This window comes from Nomia melanderi, unplaced genomic scaffold, assembly GCF_051020985.1.
Source record: "Nomia melanderi isolate GNS246 unplaced genomic scaffold, iyNomMela1 scaffold0030, whole genome shotgun sequence".
Lineage (NCBI taxonomy): Eukaryota > Metazoa > Arthropoda > Insecta > Hymenoptera > Halictidae > Nomia > Nomia melanderi.
In genome coordinates, this window is record NW_027475145.1 from 391,491 (window position 1) to 409,447 (window position 17,957).

Here is a 17,957-nt window from a genome sequence, read left to right on the forward strand (position 1 = left end):
ATATATTGGATTTTTCCCCGACCCTGAGTATCCGGCCCATGAGACGGTGGTTTTCTCGACCCCCGATAGTCCGAGGTCGTACCCGCTGCACAGGTTCATGCGCCAGGGCCTCCTACAGGCGATGCACATTGATTTATTGCGCTACCTCTAATAACACCCGAGATATCACCAGATATATAATGGATTTTTCCCCGACCCTGACAGTCCGGCCCCACGAGACGGTGATTTTCTCGGCCCCTGGTGGTCCGAGGTCGTTCCTGCTGCACAGAATCATGCGCCAGGGCTTCCAGCAGACAATGCACTTTGATTTATCGCGCTATCTCTAATAGCACCCGAGGTATCACCAGATATATATTGGATTTTTCCCTGACCCTGAGTGTCCGGCCCCATGAGACGGTGGTTTTCTCGGCCCCTGGTGGTCCGAGGTCGTTCCCGCTGCACAGATTCATGCGCCAGGGCCTCTTGCAGATAATTCACTTTGGTTTATTGTGCTGTCTATAATAGCACCCGAGATATCACCAGATATATATTGGATCATTCCCTTACCCTGAGTGCCCGGCCCCTTGAGTCGGTGATTTTCTCGGGCCCTGGTGATCCGAGGTAGATACCGCTGCATAGATTCATGCGCCAGGGCCTCCTACAGGCAATGCACTTTGATTTATTGCGCTATCTGTAATAGCACCCGAGATATCACCAGATATATATTGGATTTTTCCCTGACCCTGAGTTTCCGGCCCCATGAGACGGTGGTTTTCTCGCATCTGGTGGTCCGAGGTCGTTCCCGCTGCACAGATTCATGCGCCAGGGACCCCTGCAGATAATTCACTTTGGCTTATTGCGCTATCTCTAATTGCATCCGAGATATCACCAGATATATATTGGATTTTTCCCTGACCCTGAGTGTCCGGCCCCATGAGACGGTGGTTTTCTCGGCCCCTGGTGGTCCGAGGTCGTTCCCGCTCCACAGATGCATGCGCTAGTGCATCCTGCAGACAGTGCACTTTGATTTTTCGCGCTATCTGTAATAGAACCCGAGATACCACCAGATATATATTGGATTTTTCCCTGTCCCTGAGTGTCCGGCTCCATGAGACGGTGGTTTTCTCGGCCCCTGGTGGTCCGAGGTCGTTCCCGCTCCACAGATTCATGCGCCTGGGCCTCCTGCAGATAATTCACTTTGGTTTATTGCGCTATCTCTAATAGCACCCGAGATATCACCAGATATATATTGGATTTTTCCCCGACCCTGAGTGTCCGGCCCCATGAGACGGTGGTTATCTCGGCCGCTGGTGGTCCGAGGTCGTTCCCGCTGCACTCATGCATGCGCCAGGGCCTCCTGTAGATAATTCATTTTGGCTTATTGCGCTTTCTCTAATAGCACCCGAGATATCACCAGATATATATTGGATTGTCCCATGTCCCTGAGTGTCAGGCCCCATGAGACGGTGGTTTTCTTGGCCCCTGGTGGTCCGAGGTCGTTCCCGCTGCTCACATGCATGCGCCAGGGCCTCCTGCAGATAATTCACTTTGGTTTATTTCGCTATCTGTAATTGCACCCGAGATATCACCAGATATATATTGGATCTTTCCCTGACCCTGAGTGCCCGGCCCTATGAGTCGGTGATTTTCTCGTGCCCTGGTGATCCGAGGTAGATACCGCTGCACATATTCATGCGCCAGGGCCTCCTGTAGATAATTCATTTTGGCTTATTGCGCTATCTCTAATAGCACCCGAGATATCACCAGATATATAATGGATTTTTCCCCGACCCTGACAGTCCGGCCCCACGAGACGGTGATTTTCTCGGCCCCTTGTGGTCCGAGGTCGTTCCTGCTGCACAGAATCATGCGCCAGGGCTTCCGGCAGACAATGCACTTTGATTTATCGCGCTATCTCTAATAGCACCCGAGATATCACCAGATATATATTGGATTTTTCCCTGACCCTGGGTGCCCGGCCCCATGAGTCGGTGATTTTCTCGGACCCTGGTGGACCGAGGTAGATACCGCTGCACAGATTCATGCGCCAGGGCCCCCTGCAGATAATGCACTTTGTTTTATTGCGCTATCTCTAATAGCACCCGAGATATCACCAGATATATATTGGATTTTTCCCCGACCCTGAGTATCCGGCCCATGAGACGGTGGTTTTCTCGACCCCCGATGGTCCGAGGTCGTACCCGCTGCACAGGTTCATGCGCCAGGGCCTCCTACAGACGATGCACTTTGATTTATTGCGCTATCTCTAATAACACCCGAGATATCACCAGATATATAATGGATTTTTCCCCGACCCTGACAGTCCGGCCCCACGAGACGGTGATTTTCTCGGTCCCTGGTGGTCCGAGGTCGTTCCTGCTGCACAGAATCATGCGCCAGGGCTTCCAGCAGACAATGCACTTTGATTTATCGCGCTATCTCTAATAGCACCCGAGGTATCACCAGATATATATTGGATCATTCCCTTACCCTGAGTGCCCGGCCCCTTGAGTCGGTGATTTTCTCGGGCCCTGGTGATCCGAGGTAGATACCGCTGCATAGATTCATGCGCCAGGGCCTCCTACAGACAATGCACTTTGATTTATTGCGCTATCTCTAATAGCACCCGAGATATCACCAGATATATATTGGATTTTTCCCCGACCCTGAGTGTCCGGCCCCATGAGACGGTGGTTTTCTCGGCCGCTGGTGGTCCGAGGTCGTTCCCGCTGCACAGATTCATGCGCCACGGCCTCCTGCAGATAATTCACTTTGGTTTATAGCGCTATCTCTAATAGCACCCGAGATATCACCAGGTATATATTGGATTCTTCCATGACCCTGAGTGTCCGGCCCCATGAGACGGTGGTTTTCTCGGCCCCTGGTGGTCCGAGGTCGTCCCCGCTGCACAGATTCATGCGCCGGGCCCTCCTACAGACAATGCACTTTGATTTATTGCGCTATCTGTAATAGCACCCGAGATATCACCAGATATATATTGGATTTTTCCCTGACCCTGAGTTTCCGGCCCCATGAGACGGTGGTTTTCTCGCATCTGGTGGTCCGAGGTCGTTCCCGCTGCACAGATTCATGCGCCAGGGATCCCTGCAGATAATTCACTTTGGCTTATTGCGCTATCTCTAATTGCATCCGAGATATCACCAGATATATATTGGATTTTTCCCTGACCCTGAGTGTCCGGCCCCATGAGACGGTGGTTTTCTCGGCCCCTGGTGGTCCGAGGTCGTTCCCGCTCCACAGATGCATGCGCTAGGGCCTCCTGCAGACAGTGCACTTTGATTTTTCGCCCTATCTGTAATAGAACCCGAGATATCACCAGGTATATATTGGATTTTTCCCTGACCCTGAGTGTCCGACCCCATGAGACGGTGGTTTTCTCGGCCCCTGGTGGTCCGAGGTCGTTCCCGCTGCATAGATTCATGCGCCAGGGCCCCCTGAAGATAATTCACTTTGGTTTATTGCGCTATCTCTAATAGCACCCGAGATATCACGAGATATATATTGGATTATTCCCTGACCCTGAGTGTCCGGCCCCATGAGACGGTGGTTTTCTTGGCCCCTGGTGGTCCGAGGTCGTTCCCGCTGCTCACATGCATGCGCCAGGGCCTCCTGCAGATAATTCCCTTTGATTTATTGCGCTATCTCTAATAGCACCCGAGATGTCACCAGATATATATTGGATTTTTCCCTGACCCTGACAGTCTGGCCCCATGAGACGGTGGTTTTCTCGGCCCCTGGTGGTCCGATGTCGTTCCCGCAGCACAGATTCATGCGCCAGGGCCTCCTGCAGACAATGCACTTTGATTTATTGCGCCATCTGTAATAGCACCCGAGATATCACCAGATATATATTGGATTTTTCCCTGACCCTGAGTGTCCGACCCCATGAGACGGTGGTTTTCTCGGCCCCTGGTGGTCCGAGGACGTTCCCGCTGCACAGATTCATGCGCCAGGGCCTCCCGCAGACAAAGCGCTTTGGTTTATTGCCCTATCTCTAATAGCATCCGAGATATCACCAGATATATATTGGATTTTTCCCCGACCCTGACAGTCCGGGCACATGAGACGGTGATTTTCTCGGCCCCTGGTGGTCCGAGGTCGATCCCGCTGCACAGATTCATGCGCCAGGGCCTCCTGCAGATAATTCACTTTGGTTTATTGCGCTATCTCTAATAGCACCCGAGATATCACCAGATATATATTGGATTTTCGCATGACCCTGAGTGTCCGGGACCATAAGACTGTGGTTTTCTCGGCCCCTGGCGGTCCGAGATCGTTCCCGCCTCACAGATTCATGCGCCAGTGCCTCCTACAGACAATGCACTTTGATTTATTGCGCTATCTGTAATAGCACCCGAGATATCACCAGATATATATTGGTTTTTTCCCTGACACTGACAGTCCGGCCCCATGAGACGGTGGTTTTCTCGGCCCCTGGTGGTCCGAGGTCGTTCCCGCTGCACAGATTCATGCGCCAGGGCCTGCTGCAGACAATGCGCTTTGGTTTATTGCGCTATCTCTAATAGCACCCGAGATATCACCAGATATATATTGGATTTTTGCCTGACCCTGAGTTCTCTGCCCCACGAGACTGTGGTTTTCTCGGCCCCTGGTGGTCCGAGGTCGTTGCCGCTGCTCAGATTCATGCGCCAGGGCCTCCCGCAGACAAAGCGCTTTGGTTTATTGCCCTATCTCTAATAGCATCCGAGATATCACCAGATATATATTGGATTTTTCCCCGACCCTGACAGTCCGGGCACATGAGACGGTGATTTTCTCGGCCCCTGGTGGTCCGAGGTCGATCCCGCTGCACAGATTCATGCGCCAGGGCCTCCTGCAGATAATTCACTTTGGTTTATTGCGCTATCTCTAATAGCACCCGAGATATCACCAGATATATATTGGATTTTCCCATGACCCTGAGTGTCCGGGCCCATAAGACTGTGGTTTTCTCGGCCCCTGGCGGTCCGAGATCGTTCCCGCCTCACAGATTCATGCGCCAGTGCCTCCTACAGACAATGCACTTTGATTTATTGCGCTATCTGTAATAGCACCCGAGATATCACCAGATATATATTGGTTTTTTCCCTGACACTGACAGTCCGGCCCCATGAGACGGTGGTTTTCTCGGCCCCTGGTGGTCCGAGGTCGTTCCCGCTGCACAGATTCATGAGTCAGGGCCTCCAGCAGACGATGCCCTTTGATTTATTGCGCTATCTCTAATAGCACCCGAGATATCACCAGATATATATTGGATTTTCCCCTGACCCTGAGTGTCCGGCCCCATGAGACGGTGGTTTTCTCGGCCCCTGGTGGTCCGAGGTCGTTCCCGCTGCACAGATTCAAGCGTCAGGGCTTCCTGCAGACAATGCACTTTGAGTTATTGCGTATCTCTAATAGCACCCGAGATATCACCAGATATATATTGGATTTTCCCCTGACCCTGAGTGTCCGGCCCCATGAGACGGTGGTTTTCTCGGCCCCTGGTTGTCCGAGGTCGTTCCAGCTGGCCAGATTCATGCGCGAGGGCTTCCTACAGACAATGCACTTTTATTTATTGCGCTATCTCTAATAGCACCCGAGATATCACCAGATATATATTGGATTTTTGCCTGACCCTGAGTTCTCTGCCCCACGAGACTGTGGTTTTCTCGGCCCCTGGTGGTCCGAGGTCGTTGCCGCTGCTCAGATTCATGCGCCAGGGCCTCCCGCAGACAAAGTACTTTGATTTATTGCGCTATCTCTAATAGCACCCGAGATATCACCAGATATATATTGGATTTTTACCCGACCCTGAGCGTCCGGCCCCATGAGACGGTGGTTATCTCGGCCCCTGGTGGTCCGAGGTCGTTCCCGCTGCACAGATTCATGCGTCAGGGCCCCCTACAAACAATGCACTTTGTTTTATTGCGCTATCTGTATTAGCACCCGAGATATCACCAGATATATATTGGATTTTCCCCTGACCCTGACAGTCCGGCACCATGAGACTGTGGTTTTCTCGGCCCCTGGTGGTCCGAGGTCGTTCCCGCTGCACAGATTCATGCGCCAGGGCCTCCTACAGATAATGCACTTTGATTTATTGCGCTATGTGTAATAGCACCCGAGATATCACCAGATATATATTGGATTTTCCTCTGACACTGAGTGTCCGGCCCCATGAGACTGTGGTTTTCTCGGCCCCTGGTGGTCCGAGGTCGTTCCCGCTGCACAGATTCATGCGCCAGGGCCTCCTGCAGATAATTCACTTTGGTTTATTGCGCTATCTCTAATAGCACCCGAGATATCACCAGATATATATTGGGTTTTCCCCTGACTCTGAGTGTCCGGCCCCATGTGACTGTGGTTTTCTCGGCCCCTGGTGGTCCGAGTTCGATCCCGCTGAACAGATTCATGAGACAGGGTTTCCTGCAGACAATACACTTTGGTTTATTGCGCTATCTGTAATAGCACCCGAGATATCACCAGATATATGCTGGATTTTTACATGACCTTGGGTGACGGATTCTGAATATCTGTAATTTTCTCGACCCCTGGTGGTCCGAGGTAGTTTCTGCTGCACACATTCATGCGCCAGGGCCTCCTGCAGACAATGCACTTTGATTTATTGCGCTATCTCTAATAGGAACCGAGATATCACCAGTTATATATTGGATTTTACCCTGACCCTTAGTATCCGGCCCTATGAGTCGGTGGTTTTCTCGGCCCCTGGTGGTCAGAGGTCGTTTCCGCTGCACAGATTCATGCGCCAGGGCCTCCTGCAGACAATGCACTTTGATTTATCGCGCTATCTCTAATAGCACCCGAGATATCACCAGATATGTATTGTATTTTTCCCTGACCCTGAGTGTCCGGCCCCATGAGACGGAGGTTTTCCCGGCCCCTGGTGGTCCGAGGTCGTTCCCGCTGCACAGATGCATGCGCCAGGGCCTCCTGCAGATAATTCACTTTGATTTATCGCGCTATCTATAATAGCGCCCGAGATATCACCAGATATATATTGGATTTTTCCCCAACCCTGAGTGTCCGGCCAATGAGACGGTGGTTTTCTCGGCCCCCGGTGGTCCGAGGTCGTACCCGCTGCACAGGTTCATGCGCCAGGGCCTCCTACAGACGTTGCACTTTGATTTATTGCGCTATCTGTAATAGCACCCGAGATATCACCAGATATATATTGGATTTTTCCGTGACCCTGAGTTTCCGGCCCCATGAGACGGTGGTTTTCTCGCATCTGGTGGTCCGAGGTCGTTCCCGCTGCACAGATTCATGCGCCAGGGACCCCTGCAGATAATTCACTTTGGCTTATTGCGCTATCTCTAATTGCATCCGAGATATAACCAGATATATATTGGATTTTTCCCTGACCCTGAGTGTCCGGCCCCATGAGACGGTGGTTTTCTCGGCCCCTGGTGGTCCGAGGTCGTTCCCGCTCCACAGATGCATGCGCTAGGGCATCCTGCAGACAGTGCACTTTGATTTTTCGCGCTATCTGTAATAGAACCCGAGATATCACCAGATATATATTGGATTTTTCCCTGACCCTGAGTGTCCGGCCCCATGAGACGGTGGTTTTCTCGGCCCCTGGTGGTCCGAGGTCGTTCCAGCTGGCCAGATTCATGCGCGAGGGCTTCCTACAGACAATGCACTTTTATTTATTGCGCTATCTCTAATAGCACCCGAGATATCACCAGATATATATTGGATTTTTGCCTGACCCTGAGTTCTCTGCCCCACGAGACTGTGGTTTTCTCGGCCCCTGGTGGTCCGAGGTCGTTGCCGCTGCTCAGATTCATGCGCCAGGGCCTCCCGCAGACAAAGTACTTTGATTTATTGCGCTATCTCTAATAGCACCCGAGATATCACCAGATATATATTGGATTTTTACCCGACCCTGAGCGTCCGGCCCCATGAGACGGTGGTTATCTCGGCCCCTGGTGGTCCGAGGTCGTTCCCGCTGCACAGATTCATGCGTCAGGGCCCCCTACAAACAATGCACTTTGTTTTATTGCGCTATCTGTATTAGCACCCGAGATATCACCAGATATATATTGGATTTTCCCCTGACCCTGACAGTCCGGCACCATGAGACTGTGGTTTTCTCGGCCCCTGGTGGTCCGAGGTCGTTCCCGCTGCACAGATTCATGCGCCAGGGCCTCCTACAGATAATGCACTTTGATTTATTGCGCTATGTGTAATAGCACCCGAGATATCACCAGATATATATTGGATTTTCCTCTGACACTGAGTGTCCGGCCCCATGAGACTGTGGTTTTCTCGGCCCCTGGTGGTCCGAGGTCGTTCCCGCTGCACAGATTCATGCGCCAGGGCCTCCTGCAGATAATTCACTTTGGTTTATTGCGCTATCTCTAATAGCACCCGAGATATCACCAGATATATATTGGGTTTTCCCCTGACTCTGAGTGTCCGGCCCCATGTGACTGTGGTTTTCTCGGCCCCTGGTGGTCCGAGGTCGTTCCCGCTCCACAGATGCATGCGCTAGGGCATCCTGCAGACAGTGCACTTTGATTTTTCGCGCTATCTGTAATAGAACCCGAGATATCACCAGATATATATTGGATTTTTCCCGGACCCTGAGTGTCCGACCCCATGAGACGGTGGTTTTCTCGGCCCCTGGTGGTCCGAGGTCGTTCCCGCTGCATAGATTCATGCGCCAGGGCCCCTGCAGATAATTCACTTTGGCTTATTGCGCTATCTCTAATTGCATCTGAGATATCACCAGATATATATTGGATTTTTCCCTGACCCTGAGTGTCCGGCCCCATGAGACGGTGGTTTTCTCGGCTCCTGGTGGTCCGAGGTCGTTGCCGCTGCACAGATTCATGCGCCAGGGCTTCCTGCAGGCAATGCACTTTGATTTATCGCGCTATCTGTAATAGCACCCGAGATATCACCAGATATATATAGGATTTTTCCCTGACCCTGAGTGCTCGGCCCCATGTGTCTGTGGTATTCTCGGCCCCTGGGGGTCCGAGGTCGATTCCGCTGCACAGATTCATGCGCTAGGGCCTCCTGCAGATAATTCACTTTGGTTTATTGCGCTACCTCTAATAGCACCCGAGATATCACCAGATATATATTGGATTTTACCCTGACCCTGCGTGTCCGGCCCCATGAGACTGTGGTTTTCTCGGTCCCTGGAGGTCCGAGGTCGTTCCCGCGGCACAGATTAATGCGCCAGGTCCTCCTGCAGACAATATACTTTGATTTATCGCGCTATCTGTAATAGAACCCGAGATACCACCAGATATATATTGGATTTTTCCCTGACCCTGAGTGTCCGGCCCCATGAGACTGTGGTTTTCTCGGCCCCTGGTGGTCCGATGTCGTTCCCGCTGCACAGACTCATGCGCCACGGTCTCCTGCAGATAATTCACTTTGGTTTATAGCGCTATCTCTAATAGCACCCGAGATATCACGAGATATATATTGGATTATTCCCTGACCCTGAGTGTCCGGCCCCATGAGACGGTGGTTTTCTCGGGCCCTGGTGATCCGAGGTAGATACCGCTGCACAGATTCATGCGCCAGGCCCTCCTACAGATAATGCACTTTGATTTATTGCGCTATCTGTAATAGCACCCGAGATATCACCAGATAAATATTGGATTTTTCCCCAACCCTGAGTGTCCGGCCCCATGAGACGGTGGTTTTCTCGGCCCCTGGTGGTCCGAGGTCGTTCCCGCTGCACAGATGCATGCGCCAGGGCCTCCTGCAGATAATTCACTTTGATTTATCGCGCTATCTCTAATAGCACCCGAGATATCACCATATATATATTGGATTTTTCCCCGACCCTGAGTGTCCGGCCCCATGAGACGGTGGTTTTCTCGGCCCCTGGTGGTGAGAGGTCGTTCCCGCTGCCCAGATTCGTGCGCCAGGGCCTCCTGCAGACGTTGCACTTTGATTTATTTCGCTATCTGTAATAGCACCTGCGATATCACCAGATATATATTGGATTTTTCCCCGACCCTGAGTGTCCGGCTCCATGAGGCGGTGGTTTTCTCGGCACCTGGTGGTCAGAGGTCGTTCCCGCTGCTCAGATTCATGCGCCAGGGCCTCCTACAGACAATGCACTTTGATTTATTGCGCTATCTGTAATAGCACCCGAGATATCACCAGATATATATTGGATTTTTCCCTGACCCTGGGTGCCCGGCCCCATGTGTCGGTGATTTTCTCGGACCCTGGTGGACCGAGGTAGATACCGCTGCACACATTCATGCGCCAGGGCCCCCTGCAGATAATGCACTCTGATTTATTGCGCTATCTGTAATAGCATCCGAGATATCACCAGATATATATTGGATTTTTCCCCGACCCTGAGTGTCCGGCCCATGAGACGCTGGTTTTCTCGGCCCCCGGTGGTCCGAGGTCGTACCCGCTGCACAGGTTCATGCGCCAGGGCCTCCTACAGACGATGCACTTTGATTTATCGCGCTATGTCTAATAGCACCCGAGATATCACCAGATATATATTGGATTTTTCCCCAACCCTGAGTGTCCGGCCCATGAGACGCTGGTTTTCTCGGCCCCCGGTGGTCCGAGGTCGTACCCGCTGCACAGGTTCATGCGCCAGGGCCTCCTACAGACGATGCACTTTGATTTATTGCGCTATCTCTAATAGCACCCGAGGTATCACCAGATATATATTGGATTTTTCCCTGACCCTGAGTGTCCGGCCCCATGAGACGGTGGTTTTCTCGGCCCCTGGTGGTCCGAGGTCGTTCCCGCTGCACAGATTCATGCGCCAGGGCCTCCAGCAGACAATGCACTTTGATTTATTGCGCTATCTCTAATAGCACCCGAGATGTCACCAGATATATATTGGATTTTTCCCTGAGCCTGACAGTCTGGCCCCATGAGACGGTGGTTTTCTCGGCCCCTGGTGGTCCGATGTCGTTCCCGCAGCACAGATTCATGCGCCAGGGCCTCCTGCAGACAATGCACTTTGATTTATTGCGCCATCTGTAATAGCACCCGAGATATCACCAGATATATATTGGATTTTTCCCTCACCCTGAGTGTCCGACCCCATGAGACGGTGGTTTTCTCGGCCCATGGTGGTCCGAGGACGTTCCCGCTGCACAGATTCATGCGCCAGGGCCTCCCGCAGACAAAGCGCTTTGGTTCATTGCCCTATCTCTAATAGCATCCGAGATATCACCAGATATATATTGGATTTTTCCCCGACCCTGACAGTCCGGGCACATGAGACGGTGATTTTCTCGGCCCCTGGTGGTCCGAGGTCGTTCCCGCTGCACAGATTCATGCGCCAGGGCCTGCTGCAGACAATGCGCTTAGGTTTATTGCGTTATCTCCAATAGCACCCGAGATATCACCAGATATATATTGGATTTTTCCCTGACCCTGAGTGTCCGACCCCATGAGATGGTGGTTTTCTCGGCCCCTGGTGGTCCGATGTCGTTCCCGCAGCACAGATTCATGCGCCAGGGCCTCCTGCAGACAATGCACTTTGATTTATTGCGCCATCTGTAATAGCACCCGAGATATCACCAGATATATATTGGATTTTCCCCTGACCCTGAGTGTCCGGCCCCATGAGACGGTGGTTTTCTCGGCCCCTGGTGGTCCGAGGTCGTTCCAGCTGGCCAGATTCATGCGCGAGGGCTTCCTACAGACAATGCACTTTTATTTATTGCGCTATCTCTAATAGCACCCGAGATATCACCAGATATATATTGGATTTTTGCCTGACCCTGAGTTCTCTGCCCCACGAGACTGTGGTTTTCTCGGCCCCTGGTGGTCCGAGGTCGTTGCCGCTGCTCAGATTCATACGCCAGGGCCTCCCGCAGACAAAGTACTTTGATTTATTGCGCTATCTCTAATAGCACCCGAGATATCACCAGATATATATTGGATTTTTACCCGACCCTGAGCGTCCGGCCCCATGAGACGGTGGTTATCTCGGCCCCTGGTGGTCCGAGGTCGTTCCCGCTGCACAGATTCATGCGTCAGGGCCCCCTACAAACAATGCACTTTGTTTTATTGCGCTATCTGTATTAGCACCCGAGATACCACCAGATATATATTGGATTTTTCCCTGACCCTGAGTGTCCGGCCCCATGAGACTGTGGTTTTCTCGGCCCCTGGTGGTCCGATGTCGTTCCCGCTGCACAGACTCATGCGCCACGGCCTCCTGCAGATAATTCACTTTGGTTTATAGCGCTATCTCTAATAGCACCCGAGATATCACGAGATATATATTGGATTATTCCCTGACCCTGAGTGTCCGGCCCCATGAGACGGTGGTTTTCTCGGGCCCTGGTGATCCGAGGTAGATACCGCTGCACAGATTCATGCGCCAGGCCCTCCTACAGATAATGCACTTTGATTTATTGCGCTATCTGTAATAGCACCCGAGATATCACCAGATAAATATTGGATTTTTCCCCAACCCTGAGTGTCCGGCCCCATGAGACGGTGGTTTTCTCGGCCCCTGGTGGTCCGAGGTCGTTCCCGCTGCACAGATGCATGCGCCAGGGCCTCCTGCAGATAATTCACTTTGATTTATCGCGCTATCTCTAATAGCACCCGAGATATCACCATATATATATTGGATTTTTCCCCGACCCTGAGTGTCCGGACCCATGAGACGGTGGTTTTCTCGGCCCCTGGTGGTAAGAGGTCGTTCCCGCTGCCCAGATTCGTGCGCCAGGGCCTCCTGCAGACGTTGCACTTTGATTTATTGCGCTATCTGTAATAGCACCTGCGATATCACCAGACATATATTGGATTTTTCCCCGACCCTGAGTGTCCGGCTCCATGAGGCGGTGGTTTTCTCGGCACCTGGTGGTCAGAGGTCGTTCCCGCTGCTCAGATTCATGCGCCAGGGCCTCCTACAGACAATGCACTTTGATTTATTGCGCTATCTGTAATAGCACCCGAGATATCACCAGATATATATTGGATTTTTCCCTGACCCTGGGTGCCCGGCCCCATGTGTCGGTGATTTTCTCGGACCCTGGTGGACCGAGGTAGATACCGCTGCACACATTCATGCGCCAGGGCCCCCTGCAGATAATGCACTCTGATTTATTGCGCTATCTGTAATAGCATCCGAGATATCACCAGATATATATTGGATTTTTCCCCGAACCTGAGTGTCCGGCCCATGAGACGCTGGTTTTCTCGGCCCCCGGTGGTCCGAGGTCGTACCCGCTGCACAGGTTCATGCGCCAGGGCCTCCTACAGACGATGCACTTTGATTTATCGCGCTATGTCTAATAGCACCCGAGATATCACCAGATATATATTGGATTTTTCCCCAACCCTGAGTGTCCGGCCCATGAGACGCTGGTTTTCTCGGCCCCCGGTGGTCCGAGGTCGTACCCGCTGCACAGGTTCATGCGCCAGGGCCTCCTACAGACGATGCACTTTGATTTATCGCGCTATGTCTAATAGCACCCGAGATACCACCAGATATATATTGGATTTGTCCCTGACCCTGAGTGTCCGACCCCATGAGACGTTAGTTTTCTCGGCCCCGGGTGTTCCGAGGTCGTTCCCGCTGCACAGATTCATGCGCAAGGGCCTCCTGCAGACAATGCACTTTGATTTATTGCGCTATCTCTAATAGCACCCGAGATATCACCAGATATATATTGGATTTTTCCCTGACCCTGACAGTCCGGCCCCATGAGACATTGATTTTCTCGGCCCCTGGTGCTCCCAGGTCGGTCCCGCTGCACAGATTCATGCGCCAGGGCCTCCAGCAGACAATGCACTTTGATTTATTGCGCTATCTCTAATAGCACCCGAGATGTCACCAGATATATATTGGATTTTTCCCTGAGCCTGACAGTCTGGCCCCATGAGACGGTGGTTTTCTCGGCCCCTGGTGGTCCGATGTCGTTCCCGCAGCACAGATTCATGCGCCAGGGCCTCCTGCAGACAATACACCTTGATTTATTAAGCCATCTGTAATAGCACCCGAGATATCACCAGATATATATTGGATTTTTCCCTGACCCTGAGTGTCCGACCCCATGAGACGGTGGTTTTCTCGGCCCATGGTGGTCCGAGGACGTTCCCGCTGCACAGATTCATGCGCCAGGGCCTCCTGCAGACAATGCACTTTGATTTATTGCGCTATCAGTAATAGCACCCGAGATATCACCAGATTTATATTGGATTTTTCCCTGACCCTGAGTGTCCGACCCCATGTGCCGGTGGTTTTCTCGGCCTCTCGTGGTCCGAGGTCGATCCCGCTGCAAAGATTCATGCGCCAAGGCCTCCTACAGACAATGAACTTTGATTTATTGCGCTATCTCTAACAGCACCCGAGATACCACCAGATATATATTGGATTTGTCCCTGACCCTGAGTGTCCGACCCCATGAGACGTTAGTTTTCTCGGCCCCGGGTGTTCCGAGGTCGTTCCCGCTGCACAGATTCATGCGCAAGGGCCTCCTGCAGACAATGCACTTTGATGTATTGCGCTATCTCTAATAGCACCCGAGATATCACCAGATATATATTGGATTTTTCCCTGACCCTGACAGTCCGGCCCCATGAGACATTGATTTTCTCGGCCCCTGGTGCTCCCAGGTCGGTCCCGCTGCACAGATTCATGCGCCACGGCCACCTACAGACAATGCACTTTGATTTATTGCGCTATCTGTAATAGCACCCGAGATATCACCAGATATATATTGGATTTTTCCCCGACCCTGAGTGACCGGCCCCATGAGACGGTGGTTTTCTCGGCCGCTGGTGGTCCGAGGTCGTTCCCGCTGCACAGATGCATGCGCCAGGGCCTCCTACAGACGTTGCACTTTGATTTATTGCGCTATCTGTAATAGCACCCGAGATATCACCAGATATATATTGGATTTTTCCCCGACCCTGAGTGACCGGCCCCATGAGACGGTGGTTTTCTCGGACGCTGGTGGTCCGAGGTCGTTCCCGCTGTACAGATGCATGCGCCAGGGCCTCCTGCAGATAACTCACTTTGATTTATCGTGCTATCTCTAATAGCACCCGAGATATCACCAGATATATATTGGATTTTTCCCTGACCCCGAGTGTCCGACCCCATGAGATGGTGGTTTTCTCGGCCCCTGGTGATCCGAGGTCGTTCCCGCTGCACAGATTCATGGGCCAGGGCCTCCAGCAGACAGTGCACTTTGATTTATCGCGCTATGTCTAATAGCACCCGAGATATCACCAGATATATATTGGATTTTTCCCCAACCCTGAGTGTCCGGCCCATGAGACGCTGGTTTTCTCGGCCCCCGGTGGTCCGAGGTCGTACCCGCTGCACAGGTTCATGCGCCAGGGCCTCCTACAGACGATGCACTTTGATTTATCGCGCTATGTCTAATAGCACCCGAGATATCACCAGATATATATTGGATTTTTCCCTGACCCCGAGTGTCCGACCCCATGAGATGGCGGTTTTCTCGGCCCCTGGTGGTCCGAGGTCGTTCTCGCTGCACAGATGCATGCGCCAGGGCCTCCTGCAGATAATTCACTTTGGTTTATTGCGCTGTCTCTAATAGCACCTGAGATATCACCAGATATATATATTGGATTTTCCCCTGACCCTGAGTGTCCGGCCCCATGAGACGGTGGTTTTCTCGGCCCCTGGTGGTCCGAGGTCGTTCCCGCTGCACAGATTCAAGCGTCAGGGCTTCCTGCAGACAATGCACTTTGAGTTATTGCGTATCTCTAATAGCACCCGAGATATCACCAGATATATATTGGATTTTCCCCTGACCCTGAGTGTCCGGCCCCATGAGACGGTGGTTTTCTCGGCCCCTGGTGGTCCGATGTCGTTCCCGCAGCACAGATTCATGCGCCAGGGCCTCCTGCAGACAATGCACCTTGATTTATTGCGCCATCTGTAATAGCACCCGAGATATCACCAGATATATATTGGATTTTTCCCTGACCCTGAGTGTCCGACCCCATGAGACGGTGGTTTTCTCGGCCCATGGTGGTCCGAGGACGTTCCCGCTGCACAGATTCATGCGCCAGGGCCTCCTGCAGACAATGCACTTTGATTTATTGCGCTATCAGTAATAGCACCCGAGATATCACCAGATCTATATTGGATTTTCCCTGACCCTGAGTGTCCGGCCCCATGAGACTGTGGGTTTCTCGGCCCCTTGTGGTCCGAGGTCGTTCCCGTTGCACAGATTCATGCGCCAGGGCCTCCTACAGACAATGCACTTTGATTTATTGCGCTATCTGTAATAGCACCCGAGACATCACCTGATCTATATTGGATTTTCCCCTGACCCTGAGTGTCCGGCCCCATGAGACTGTGGTTTTCTCGGCCCCTGATGGTCCGAGGTCGTTCCCGTTGCACAGATTCATGCGCCAGGACCTCCTGCAGATAATTCACTTTGGTTTATTGCGCTATCTCTAATAGCACCCGAGATATCACCAGATATATATTGGATTTTTCCCTGACCCTGAGTGTCCGGCCCCATGAGACTGTGGTTTTTTCGGCCCCTCGTCGTCCGAGGTCGTTCCCCATGCACAGATTCATGCGCCAGGGCCTCCTACAGACAATGCACTTTGATTTATTGCGCTATCTGTAATAGCACCCGAGATATCACCAGATATATATTGGATTTTTCACCGACCCTGAGCGTCCGGCCCCATGAGACGGTCGTTTTCTCGGCCCCTGGTGGTCCGAGGTCGTTCCCGCTGCACAGGTTCATGCGCCAGGGTCTCCTACAGACAATGCACTTTGATTTATTGCGCTATCTGTAATAGCACCCGAGATATCTCCATATATATATTGGATTTTTCACTGACCCTGAGTGTCCGGCCCCATGAGACTGTGGTTTTCTCGGCTCCTGGTGGTCCGAGGTTGTTCCCGCTGCACAGATTTATGCGCCAGGGCCTCCTAAAGACAATGCACTTTGATTTATTGCTCTATCTGTAATAGCACCCAAGATATCACCAGATATATATTGGATTTTCCCCTGACCCTGAGTGTCCGGCCCATGAGACTGTGGTTTTCTCGGCCCCTGGTGGTCCGAGGTCGTTCCCGCTGCACAGGTTCATGCGACAGGGCCTTCTACAGATAATGCACTTTGATTTATTGCGCTATCTGTAATAGCACCCGAGATATCACCAGATATATATTGGATTTTTCCCTGACCCTGAGTGTCCGGCCCCATGAGACGGTGGATGTCTCGGCCCCTGATGGTTCGAGATCGTTCCCGCTGCACAGATTGATGCGTCAGGGCCTCCTGCAGATAATTCACTTTGATTTATTGCGCTATCTCTAATAGCACCCAAGATATCACCAGATATATATTGGATTTTTCCCTGACCCTGAGTGTCCGGCCCCATGAGATGGCGGTTTTCTCGGCCCCTGGTGGTCCGAGGTCGTTCTCGCTGCACAGATGCATGCGCCAGGGCCTCCTGCAGATAATTCACTTTGGTTTATTGCGCTGTCTCTAATAGCACCTGAGATATCACCAGATATATATTGGATTTTCCCCTGACCCTGAGTGTCCGGCCCCATGAGACGGTGGTTTTCTCGGCCCCTGGTGGTCCGAGGTCGTTCCCGCTGCACAGATTCAAGCGTCAGGGCTTCCTGCAGACAATGCACTTTGAGTTATTGCGTATCTCCAATAGCACCCGAGATATCACCAGATATATATTGGATTTTCCCCTGACCCTGAGTGTCCGGCCCCATGAGACGGTGGTTTTCTCGGCCCCTGGTGGTCCGAGGTCGATCCAGCTGGCCAGATTCATGCGCGAGGGCTTCCTACAGACAATGCACTTTTATTTATTGCCCTATCTCTAATAGCACCCGAGATATCACCAGATATATATTGGATTTTTACCCGACCCTGAGCGTCCGGCCCCATGAGACGGTGGTTTTCTCGGCCCCTGGTGGTCCGAGGTCGTTCCCGCTGCACAGATTCATGCGTCAGGGCCTCCTACAGATA